This window comes from Theropithecus gelada, chromosome 6 (genome assembly GCF_003255815.1).
Source record: "Theropithecus gelada isolate Dixy chromosome 6, Tgel_1.0, whole genome shotgun sequence".
Taxonomy (NCBI): domain Eukaryota; kingdom Metazoa; phylum Chordata; class Mammalia; order Primates; family Cercopithecidae; genus Theropithecus; species Theropithecus gelada.
In genome coordinates, this window is record NC_037673.1 from 71,545,267 (window position 1) to 71,558,536 (window position 13,270).

General features: G+C 42.0%; 1 pseudogene; it reads left to right on the forward strand.

Moving 5' to 3' along the window:
• Positions 1 to 9,975, forward strand: part of LOC112627023 — a 29,112-nt pseudogene extending 19,137 nt beyond the window's left edge.
• Positions 9,976 to 13,270: the final 3,295 nt, after the last annotated feature.

Here is a 13,270-nt window from a genome sequence, read left to right on the forward strand (position 1 = left end):
CTCTCTCTCTCTCTCTGTCTCTCTCTCTCACACACACACACACACACCCTTTTGTGGCCTAAGTTAGTCTCAGGTTCATTTTCTGATGTTTGCAGATCCTACAGTGAAAACAGGACACATAATTAGATTCCGGGTCTGTGCAGCCCCTTTGTTTTGACACCTCAGTTGTACTGTCTGCTGGCTTATCACTTATTCCTGGAAACTGTCTCTCAGGTAATCTTCCACAGTCTGCAGCTTGGAGTCCAGTCCTGCCCCACACCTGAGACCAGCCCAGGTCTCCAGGGCCCCAACTCACACCCAGGATGCTAGGCTTCTCTCATCCTGGAGAGGAGACTGAGTTCCTGGGGTATTTCACCAGTCTGAACCCTCATCAGATTTCCACTGCCCACCTACCTGTGATCCAAGCAGAGTTCTTTCCATTTGCTCCTTTTACTCTAAAGAGCCTCATCAAGTGTCCTGTTTATGTGCATGTGCTTCCAGGTAAGAGGAACTCTCACACCACAGAGACAACTGTCTTTAGTCTCGTACCCAGGCCTTGTTCTATCAGGCAGGTTTCTACTGTCCCCGAGGTCAAGGCACTCTGTAAGGAAGTAGATAGCAATTTGTGGTGGCACTTCAGTCTCTTCTTCTCCCCTGAGGTTAATCTAGATGTGCTTTGTAAGTAAGAATACATAGCTCTGCCTTCTCTGGGACTCTGAGGTCTCAGCACAATCATCTCTAAGAGCACTGCTCATTCCCACTTATCTTTGATCTCTGTCTGGACTTTGTCTTCTTTGGGAAGGGTGGTATGTAGAAGGTGACTATAAAAATGATATGGTACCAAAATGTCAAGCCTGCATGTCAAGTTCTAGCCATCTTCTGGTAGTTTATGAACACTGTGCTCTGTGATCTTCTGGTCTTACCTATCAAGGAAATCTCTTTACTGAGCATACTGAGAAGTGATGATCTGGAATATCTTCTATCCACCGTGCTACTTCTGCATTCCCTCTGGGACAATTTGGAGAAATGTGTTTTGAGATCTCTTTGATAGAAATCCTAGACCAACTTCTGTTCTTCCAAGGACTCCCAATGCCTACATTTTCAGGAAGTCTTCAGAGATGAGCTACCTCTTCTGGATGCAGGAGTTGCACAGCCTTAAGGTGATATCTGAGGCAGCGAGGCAGAGGGACAAGATGGAACCCACCATACTTTTAGGGTATCCATTAGTAATGTGACTCCACCTCCCATGGGATGAATGACAAGTGGATGGAAAAAGGGTAGATGCTTCTTGCCTCATTTTCTTGAGAGAGCAGGCGAGTGCCCCACAGTCCTCAAACACAGAGCTTTTAGTAAACTATAGCTTAGACCTAATGCCAAAATGGGGCTTCCTTCTCCTTCCCTTGGAATTGACAATAACCTAGGATAAGCTTGATTTGACTTTATGTCAGTCATAAAAGTGTGATTTGCAGAGAATCTCTGGAAAGTATGTGGAGAAGAGGCACCGAGCAGGAGTTATAAAAGAACCTGCAGTTCTGAGCTGCCGATGCATATAAAAGTGGGCACAAATTGCATCATGGGAGATTTAATGTTGGTGTAGGATGCACTGTCATGCAGGAAATGGCTAATAGAGTATCCAGAAACCAAACTTGGGACTGGGAGTTGAGTGAAGAGATAGTTTTAAAAATATCTTTATCATCAGGGAAGAGCTGTAGTCTAAGTGTAGAGAAAGGGAAAACCAATTAGACAGACTATTAATACCGAATGTTTCCATCATTAACACTCATTGTGTTGCTGCTTCTCAAAATAAAAAGCCATTTGTGACCCAAAAGTTGGTCAGCACCAATACCTTTAGATCATGCTAAAAATAGAAGTGAACCTAACTTCCTGAGAGCTTACTACATGCATTTTTAATAGCTAGATCATGTTCAGCATGTCTATTATTAAAATAGAAAAGCTGAGTGTTAGAACACTAATTTGGAGCACGAAGATTATACAAGACAAATTCTGAACATGAAGATGATAATATTCCCTTGAGCAGGAAAATAATTTAATAGAACTCAATGCATTAACAGACCTATAGTAGAATGTTAAAAAGAAATTCTAGCCAGTAAAAATGGGGAAGACCCATGGGAATATTCAGAGTTGAGCTATAAATCATCTGGATACAGAGGATCCATAACACTTGCTACAGAGCTTAGAGCAGCAGGAGAAGTCACTGAACGAAAAGGAGAGAGAAAAAATTCAAAGAGATTACTCTTGTCACAAAAGGGGCACATTTTTTTAACTAAATAAAAAACTATAGATATGTAAGTTTCTCCAGATATTGTTATGCCATTACCCCTCCAAAGAAGGCACTGCAGAATTTAAAACCATGAGTTCCTCATATAGAAAAACTCTTGATAATCCTTATTTTGGAAAACAAAGTTCCAGAAAAAAAAGTGAAAGATTAATTAAATGTGTGAACAATTATTCAAAATGTGTTTAGCACCTTTCATATGAAAGGTTTAGCACCTCCACTGTGTTGGAGAGTTCGTGGGATTTAATGTTGTACAAAATGTGATGTCTTTGCCCTCAAAAAGCTGTTGTACTACAGGAAATGAAATGGAATTATTTATAATGAAACTGGTAAGTAATGAGGGCCATATATGCAGTTGAACCTAGGAGTTAACAAGTGTGGAGCTGGGCAGGATGCTTTTCCCTGTAATGGCTGCAGAGGTACAGTAGAGAAAGTGGTATTTGGTATCTCAGGTGGTGGGTATAGCTTGATTAATTTTACACAGGAGTAGATAAACTTCTTTTTCTCTGGGTAGATGCCCAGGAGTGGGTTGCTGGATCAAATAGTAGTTCTACTTTTAGTTCTTTAAGGAATCTCCACACTGTTTTCCATAGTGGTTGTACTAGATTACATTCCCACCAACAGTGTAAAAGTGTTCCCTTTTCACCACATCCAGACCAATGTCTATTATTTTGATTTTGATTATGGCCATTCTTGCAGAAGTCAGGTGGTATCGCATTGTGGTTTTGATTTGCATTTCCCTGATAATTAGTGATGTTGAGCATTTTTCCATATGCTCGTTGGTTATTTGGATGCTTTCTTTGGAAAACTGTCTACTCATGTCCTCAGCCCACTTTCTGATGGAATTTTTTTTCTTGCTGATTTGTTTCAGTTCTTTATAGATTCTAGATATTAGTCCTTTGTCAGGTGTATAAATTGTGAAGATTGTTTCCCACTCTGTGGGCTGTCAACTCTGCTGATTATTTCTTTACTGTACAGAAGCTTTTTAGTTTAAGTCCCCTCTATTTATCTTTGTTTTTGTTGCATTTGCTCTCGGTTTCTTGGTCATGAAATCTTTGTTTAAGCCAATGTCTAGAATGACAATTTTTCCAATGTTATCTTCTAGAATTTGTCTGGTTTCAGGTCTTAGATTTAAGTCTTTGATCCATCTTGAGTTGATTTGTATATAAGGTGAGAGATGAAGATCCAGCTTTATTCTTCTACATATGGCTTGCCAATTATCCCAGCACCAGTTTTTGAAAAGCATGTCCTTTCCCAACTTTACGTATTAGTTTGCTTTGTCGAAGATTGATTGGCTGTACGCATGTTTAGAGTGTCACAATTTGCAATTGGAAAGATATGGATCCAGCCCAAATGCCCATCAATCAATGAGTGGATAAAGAAAATGTGGTATACATATATATATATACATCATGGAATACTACCCAGTCATAAAAAGGAATGAAGTAATGTCATTCGCAGCAACCTAGACGTAAATGGAGACTATTATTCTAAGTGAAGTAACTCAGGAATGGAAAACCAAACATCATATCTTGTTACTCATAAGTGGAAGGTAAGCTATGGATACGCAAAGGCATAAGAATGATACAATGGACTTTAGGGACTCGGGGGAAAGGGTGGAAGGGCAGTGAGAGATAAAAGACTACACATTGGGTACAGTGTACACTGCTTGGGTGATGAGTGCACCAAAATCTCAGAAATCACCACTAAATAACTTATTCATGTAACCAAACACCACCTGCTCCCCTAAAAACCTATTGAAATAAAAAATAAATTAATTTAAAAAAAAGAAGTAGAGAAACTTGATGAGTCTATGGGGTATGCCAATTAACCCAGAATATCCATGTATTCTCATCCCTCATTGGTTGAGGGTTCACAGACCTACTGTGCAAGCACTGGGGTGGCCGAGGGCAGAGATGAGTCAAACCATCCTGGCCTGTAGTCGTTCAGAGCTTCCTCTGCAGTGAAGGCTTTGGCTCTCTGGTAGGCATTGACTTGAGACACGCGAACAGGCAAAGGAGTTTGCATGTTAAATCACTGTGTAATCATGGAGTGATTTAAAGGAGGTGAATTGTGCTTCTTCTGGGAAGCTCTACTTCTTTTTGGAGTCTCCAAACTAATCACTGTGACCCCACAATGCTGTATGATGTGGTTCCAGTCTTCTCAGTCACCATTCAGGTAATGGTAGCTCCTCTTCCTGGGACTGAAACATCAAGAACACCCCGCTTCCTTGCATCTTACCAGTTGCCACATTTACTGAGGTCAGACATTTTCTGAGTGACAAAAACTACCTTATCCTAGATGTGCAGATAATATAGGAACAAACAACATAGAGAGATGCAGTTATGGGCCCATGAAGCAAACCCGTCGTACAGTCCTGAATGGCCTAGAGTTTCCTTTAATTCATCTCTCCTTCTTAACAAGAATGTTTTCCAGATATCAAAATCTGCCTCTTTCAGCAAAAAATACCTCTTGTGGGCATTTTCATCTTCCTTCCCCATCTCTACCCTGCCACGCACTTCTAAGTGACACACTGCCTTCCCCTTTGAGCCACCAGAGGAGGCTAGAGACCTCTTCCAAGTTTCTTTCTCTGACCCTGCCTGGGGCAGCTTCTTCCGTGGCAGTTTGAGCAGAAAAATGCTCCCAGAACTTAAGTTTTCATTGAGTTAATATTTTTTTCATTTCCAGCTTTCCATCTGGACTCCTAAATTTTTCCTTTTGCTTGCTAAGATCCTGAAGCCGTTCTGACTTTAGGCAAATATTTGTCAAACACCTTCCATAATGTAGTAACTGTGCTAGAAACTTGGAATACAACAGATGGAGACATCCTTCTTGTTTTCCCAACAGAAATAAACTTGAAACACAGTTCAACTCAAATCAGTAGACATTTGTGGAGTATCTACTGTGTGCCAGGTACTCTTTTAGGGCTGGGGAGAGTATAAGGATGCTTTCAGCTATGAGCAAAGGCCTCTAACTTAAAGAGGCTCTAAAAAAAAAAGAGGAAATTTATTACTACACAACAGAAGTAGGGCTGTTCCAGACATGGCACACCAGGGCTCTGGCTCCACTTCTCTGAAATTCACTTAACTCTCACATCCTTCATGTGTTATGTCATCAGACTACCTCTCCTCCATGATTCCAGGATATTTGCAAAGTTCTATATGTCACATTCAAGCAAATAATGTCTAAAGCCACAAATGGGACTTCTTTGCTTCATTTATATTTTCAGGAGTAAGGAAAGCTTTCCCAAAAGCTGTCTAGAAATCCTCCCTGCAAATGTCATTGAGCAGAATTGTGTAACAAGTCCATGCCCAAACCAATAACTGGAAGGGAGAGAGGAATTAACATGACTGATTTGGACCAATTACAATGTAATGTGCCCATTCCCAAAAGCACATGGTCATGTGAAAAGTGGTAGATCTCAGTTTGCTGAGGGGGCCAGAGGTCTGGGCAAGAATCTCGAGAGCTTGTCAGAAGAAGATGGCAGTGGAGTCATGAATTGCACTGGAAGAAATTAAGAAAGAGCCGGAGACACCCACCGACCAAGAAAAGACATGCCCAAGCTGTCCTGGGGTCTAGCGAGCGGCAGATCTACACTTAGATGGATGCAACCTTGAATTAACTGACTAGATTAATAAAAGAAGTCTACCCAGAAGCTAGAAAGAAGGGCACAAACTTAAATTTTGCAGTTGTTTTGTGGATCTTAAAAGACATTGCTATCAAGTAAAGGAAATTGGCATTGTCATGTCTGATAGAAAAGGGGTGGATGATGAATGCCCTATAGTGGGAGCAGTTCCAAATAGATTATTTGCACATAGCAATCACTCCTCCAAATCAGGCACCACTTTCCTCGGGGCACATGAGAACATATTAAATTTTATATACTATTTTTTTGCATTTATTTTTCAATTAGTTATGTAAAATACCTTATATAGTCTTTTTCGCCTTATTTCCATCGAGCCTTTAAGCACATTGTAATGCATCTATGTAGGAGTTATATTTGGTTGTGCTATGGTATGAGTATTAATAGAAGGTCCATATTGTTTCAAGCCCTTCTGTAAAATATGAAAAGTGCTCTTAGCATTCTGTAGAAAACTGTATTGTTAAATATATGTGTGTCATTTTTTTAAAAGGTAAATCCCTAAATAAAATCAGGATTCTTTAAGGCAAGCATAAAGTATGCATATATGTGTGGAAGTTGTACTGAATGCTGGTAGGGCAACCAGCAGAGTTGGGTAGAAGATTGATCTGGCGCCTTTTTAAATATGATTGGTTATTCCTTACAGTTTCCTATTGCCTGCATATATTTTTCTTTAAGTAAAGTAAAAATTATGAGCAATAGTTCTAACATCTGAAGTCTTTCATCAGGAAAAGATTGAAGTTTCTTCTGTTATTTGTGTTGGTGCTCCTTCATGGTATCATGCTTCCTTGTGTATTGTTATTTTGTGTACTTCATTATTTTCTAACTTTCATTTATTTGTGTGATTTTTTTTTTTTTGAACTCCAGGATGAAGGAGGGCTCCTCCGCATAGGATTTGCATTTCTTTCTATCAGGGACTGGGAAATTGCCAACCCAATATTAAACTGAATTCATAGTTTATCGAGAATTTGGGGCTAGAGATCTCTATGACTTGCATTCAGTTGAAATTTCTCAGGTAAGCATATTCTACCTCTACTCAATAGCCACATTCCCTTGCTATACTAAGCATCAAGGCAACATTTTCGGTAGTCCCCTATATTGGTAGTGGTAGGGAGAATTGGTCTCTGGTTTCCCTTATACTGATAGTGTAAACCTTCAGATTGCTTGTAATGGAGGGTGGGTTGTGCCTCATTATTAGATTCAATAACTTGTGCAAGTCCTAGGTTTTGTCTTGTATCCCCCTCACATTAAAAAGACAAGGAAAACCTACCCCACCATATTGCTCTCAACCATCTCATAAAAGTATAGGAGGATGGCTGTTCAAGAAATATTCATTAGAATTTTATCATTTAGCAAAACCCAAATGAAATAGTAGATAAATAGCAATAATCATCAATAACTGCTAACATCACAAAAAAGACAATTAGTATATGCCTCCTAATTAAATGACATATATGTAGTAGTTTCATTTTAAAAAGACCCTGCCTCTGATAAGCCTCTAGATCTATTTTCTGGATTGCAGGAAATACAGGGAGCAGCAGAGCCTATTAAATAGCATAACGGGAACAAAATCAGTAAAATTCAGACTGTGGAGAGCTCTACAGGACATAAGGTTTCTTCATCTATAGTAAATTATGAAGGGAAAAGAAAGGAAGGATGAACCAATAGATAAAAGAGATTTAAGAGACATATCAACCAATTGCAATGTATGGTAGACCTTGTTTGGATCTTGATTCAAACAAACTAATTTTTAAAAACATAAAATAAGAGGGAGAGTAGGAGGGTAGGAGACGGGGTGTCTATGGAAACAATGCGAGTTACCCAAACTCAATGTGGCAGCACCCTTCTGGTTCTGGTTGCCGATCTTCCACAATTTTGGAAAGGAAATGGGAGCACCAGCCACCAGAGCAATCCACTTGCCAAACTGCCTTCCTAGAACCAGGACCTGTCTACACATCCACGGCTGACTTCATAAGTGGGAGCTCTGCAGCTCCTTGGGGCATTTGGTCAAGACTACAATGAGTTTTGGGGTCAGAAGAAAGGTGAAGAGCACACTGAAGGGGAGAAACGGGGATAGGGTCCACGTGGATCTGGGTGTAGGCTTAAGTGACCCCACCAAAAGAACCTGGCCACCAGAGAGGTGGTCTCTAACTCTTAAACTTTAGAGTTGTTTAAGGCATGGAGCATGGAGACCAAGTCCTTGTTTACCCAGGTCTACGGGTTGTACTGGTTGGAATGAATATCTGTGTGTATATTAAATTGCCAAGGATTAAAACAGGATTAGTGTTCAGGAAGTGACATTGACTTGGGAGTCAATCAGGAAAGTTGTGGAGTTACCTGGAGGTCTGAGTCTGCTAGCCACATCTAAGAGTAGTGGGTGAAATAACCTGATGAAAGGAGATTTATAGCAGTAGGTTTCAGGGAGGAGTGGTGAAGAATGTTCCAGAAGTAGCAATGCAGAACAAGGACACCACTTTCCTATCTCCAGACACAAGTGATACAAGCATTGGAGGGAAAAAGTCAGCCGTTACTTGAGAGGGTTGTGGGAGAGCAGCCTCTTAGGAAGGCAAGCCACACTTCCATGAGAACAAAAAGGTGAAGAGAACACTTGGAGATGAGGTTGAGGATATTGGGCATTTTGCTAACAGTGGACTTCGAAGTCTAGGAGGCATAGTCAGAGAGTTTCAGGAGTTGGATAGGGAGAAAGAGACAGAATACTAGGTGTGCTGAGCCTTATGAGCATTAGAACGTAAGAGATGAGAAAAGCACTTGAGATTTTGGGGCTTCTTGTGGTACTGATACAAGTAGGCATTAAGGGCTTAACAAGATGAACATTGGTAGGCTCAAAACATACTGTTTTGACTCCTGTGGGCCACAGCCTGACACGGGCATGCCCCCACCCCCTGGCTCCCACAGCCACCTCCCTGAAGCATGGCACAGGAGGGCCTCACCTCACTGTGACAGCAGCATGGCACAGCAAGATCAAATTCATGCTCAGTGCCAAAGCTGATGGCAAGACCATTCTAACAGGCCTCCAGTCCATTTTCCAGGAGCACGGGATGGCGGAGTCAGTGCACACCTGGCAGGACCGTGGCTATTTAGCAATCTACAAATGGAAACACAAAAACGGCATCTTTGCCAATTTGAGAATTTACCTACATGGATTGATGTTGCTGGACCTTCAGAGTTACAATGATGACCTGCAGGGCAAAGAAGAGATCAACAGCCTTTCGAACAAAGTAGAAAAAAGAATGAAAGAATTGAGTCAAGACAGTACTGGGCTGGTGAAGCCATTACCACCATAGTCTGAAGAGGGGCCATCAACAGACATTGGTCCACCACCAATGGGCACCTGGTCGAATATGACATAGATGAAGTGGTGTATAATGAAGATTCACCTTACTGGAACTTTAAAATTCTACACTAGAAGCAATTTGGAAATATTCTCATCCTTAGTAGAGATGTTGATTTGGCAGAGTGATTTGCATATACTTGGGCCATCATGGGCAGCAGCAAAGCAGATTGCACTGGCAAAGAGGTACTGACTCTCAGAGGCTGAGATGGGGGCATATTATATGAAACAGTCAAACTAAAATCAAAGATGGTCACTATGATAGAGATTGACCAAATGGTGATTGATGGATGTAAGAAATATATGCAAAACACATGTGGTGATGTTGTAGACAATCTGAAAGGAGACTGCTATCAGGCTCTGATAGAAGACTGTATTCCAATACTGAAGAGGCACACCAGAGAAGGGAGAGAATTGGATTATGTGACTAATGATTTGACAGCTGTTCCAATATCCACATCTCCGGAACAAGATTCCACGTGGGAGTTTCTCGGACTGATTTTTGACCCCTCAATGAATGTATTGAAATAGGATGGGAAATATTTTACACGTGGGAACCGTGTCAATCTGACAGAAGCCCTGCTACCCTTCGAAGAACAGCTTGGGTGCCTGCATTGCCTTGTGGAATTCTCAAAGGAGATCGTCTATGTCCCTTCAAACTTCGAATTGTGGGTATTTCACACTGTCTGGAAGAAAGCTAAACCTTGAAGATGAATATCCCTTAATCACAAGTGCTGCAAATGGCCTTTTTCACTTCCATATGCTGTACATGACATTGAAACAAGTCAGGCAATTGATTGTGAATTCCTTGAAGTTTTCTTTTTAATTATTATTTTTAATTTTAAAAAGCAAATGGCAAATGTATATTTTGATGAGCTTAGGGTGTTATTTTTTTGAAAGCCAGCTGAAGGATGGTTCGACAGCACAGTAAAGACTGCCAAATGTCCTAACACCCTAGAATGTGATTTTTGTTACTTTTTATTTCTCCGTGGGCTTTTTTTTGTTTTGGTTATGATAGACTTTCAATGTGGATTTTTGGAGGAATGAACATCATTGTTTTGTTCCAAAGGGAAGTTTTTGGTGGTGTTTCTTTCCGCCAATATTGACTTAGATATTAAAATGTGGTGCTTATAAGAGATAATTTTTAAAAATGAATAGTAATACCTCGATTAAAATTACAAAAGAGCCAAAAAATAGTTTTGAGTGTTGTGGAAGCTGAGTGTTGGGTTAAGAAGAGTAGGTGTCTGCACTTTTCTATAGACTCCTGATGATGAGGAGGAGAAGTGGAGAGCTGTACAAACTTGGTCCAACAGTATGGGGCTCTCTTCAGACCTCTGCTGTGGAAGCCAGGTGTAACTCTGACTTTCCAGAGCATCTTACACAACCAATTCTCCAAAGCACAGCCTTTGGAAAACCTTGCCCTGACTACTAAAAGAGGAAGAGTGACTAACATTTATTCTATACCCATTATGTACTAGGCACTGTGCTTCTTGTGTATATTATAAAATATAGCCACTATAGCATCTGTACTTAGTGTGAATTATTTTTATCAAAACCACTTTGCTGATGCAAAAACAGACCTCTCATGCTCATTAGGTGTCTTTCACAGCTTGTGTTTTAGCATCACAGGAAGATACTCTGCATTGAGGAACAAAAGTCCTGATGTGTAGGAGGGCAATGACTTTAGAGCACTGGGATTCTGTGGGGATTGGGGGGTGTACCCCTTTTCCCTCCATCTGCTTCTACAAGACAAGTGTTTTCAGAAGAGAGAAAACATTTCATTATAATGACAGCATGAATAAAACTAGTCTGAGTGCTGGATCCAAGGGGCCTGGAGCCAAGGTGTGTGCCAGGCAGGACCCTAGAACCAGAACTGCTTTAGAGGGCAAGTCCAGGAACCAGGGCACAACATCATCATGACAAAGTGTTTCCTATCCTCCAAAGACACAACGTTAAAATAGCCTTTTCCAGTGCAACCTGGTCTTAAATGGGATGTTTCCTGCAAACACACAATCAGGGATTTTCCTAAAGGAGCTGTTACCTTCAAATGCATCAAGACACGAAAATCCAGAGGTAGAAAAATCAATCCACTTTAAAAATATATATATCTTCCATGGACAAGATAGGAGAATGATTTAAGGATGATACAGCATAGCATGAAGAACGTTGATCGCTTTTAAGGTTTGTTTCATGGTTTTCTGAACTTCTGTCACTTGGACAAACAATCCATTATTCAGCAACAGTTTTGGGGAGGTTCTCAAAAAGGTACCCGTTTGAGAACTCAGTGAATTGCCAGCACATTTTGCAGTTGGAAGCTCAAATTTTTATAAATAACATGTGGGGAATCCATATAGGATTTGTTATTTTTAAATTTCACAATTGTATTTCCAATGCTGGATTCATAGGCACTTCCTTGTCATAGTAGCAGCACATTAATTTTAGCCTAAATAATTATTTAAATTATTTAACTATTTAAATTATTTAACTATTTAAATAATTATTTTACTAAGAAGAATCCACGAAATGAAAATGAGCACGTTCACTAATTTTCATGTTGCCTGACCATCTCATAGCACCGCCTACGGTCACAGACTGCAAAGCCTCTCACCAGAACAAGAAAGACCGAGCAAGGAAGTGTAGGTTCAACAGCACATGAGAACCATAACTTACAGTTCCAGAGTGTCTGAACCAGAAAGGAGAGAAAATGAGAGGCCAAGAGTTGTCTCCATTTTCTTCTCTTCACAGTATCCTGCATAGTGGCACAAATCGAATTGGAAAGCCCAAGTTAACACCGCCCTGGGCGAACGGCCTGGCTCCACCGGCTCCTCCGTGCAGGAGGCTCCAGCCTGGGGATGCCTGATAGCTCTCCTTCCCTGGCGCCTGCATTATACATGTAACATTTATATTTCTATCCACACAGCGTTCATTCAGCCATCCATTCAATCACCCAGGCATATTTACACGTATGGAACACATTCGCGGAGAGATGTATGTGTTTGAGTTCCAACCACTGCAGCCCGTACTGGCGCTGCGCTTTGTCTCGCTTTGGGTCACCACCACAAGAGCCACGATTTCGCGGAAGGCACACGCCTGTGTGACCGCTTCCCACTCCACATGGGTTCCATAACAGCGCGGAGCTGGAGGAGTCAGGGACGTGGGGATGCCCTACTTCCCGCAGCATCCGGATGGCAGGGTCCGCGTCGGAAGGCCTGGGAGGGCGACGCCCTCCGATGGTGCCGCTGGGTGGGTCCGCCAGGCCTGGGTGTGGCCTCGCGGAGCCAGTTTCTCTCCACCGCTTTGGAACAGTGAAGCGCGAGTTGGGGTCTCCTGCACGCCAAAGGGAGACATGTTTGTTTCTGACAACACAAGCAAAATTCTCATTCTCATTCTTTCTTTCTCTCTTTCTCTTTCTCTTTCTCTTTCTCTCTCCCCCTCCCCCCCCTCCCTCCCTCCCTCTCTCCCTCTCTCCCTCTCTCTCATATTTGGTTGTTTCCCCCCTAAGGGGCCACTTTCAATGTCTGCCTGCGAGCCCAGCTGTCTGGCCCTATCTAGCATTGGGGAGACACTAGACTTAACCTAGCGAAGTTTTCTTCTGCTTGCTCTTGCTGTGCCCAAGTTTCCTCTGGACTTGTCTGCCAGCGTCGGGGTAGGGGCTGGGGGAAATAGGCAATCTAGCTCTGCCTGGTTGCTCCCTGGAAGCCAACTTGAAGTAACAAGTCAATCCCAGGCCCAGAAATAGAATACAAACCCTCTTTTTGTCCGGTGCTAACAGAGTCCAGCAGTCAGAAATCCCTGGCGTCTCACGCTGGACCTGACCCGGGTCGCCGCCAATTGCGCAACGCACAGTCACAGTTGGTGACCAATTAAGGACTGCCGCCCCCCTCCTTCACCTGCTACTAACTCAGAGCCCTGACTTCTCCAGAAGTACCTACCACTTGCAAGTGGCTCTCCTTCCCCCCACCCCCCGCCCCAGTCCCGCACCTCAGCAGCGCCTCACCACCGC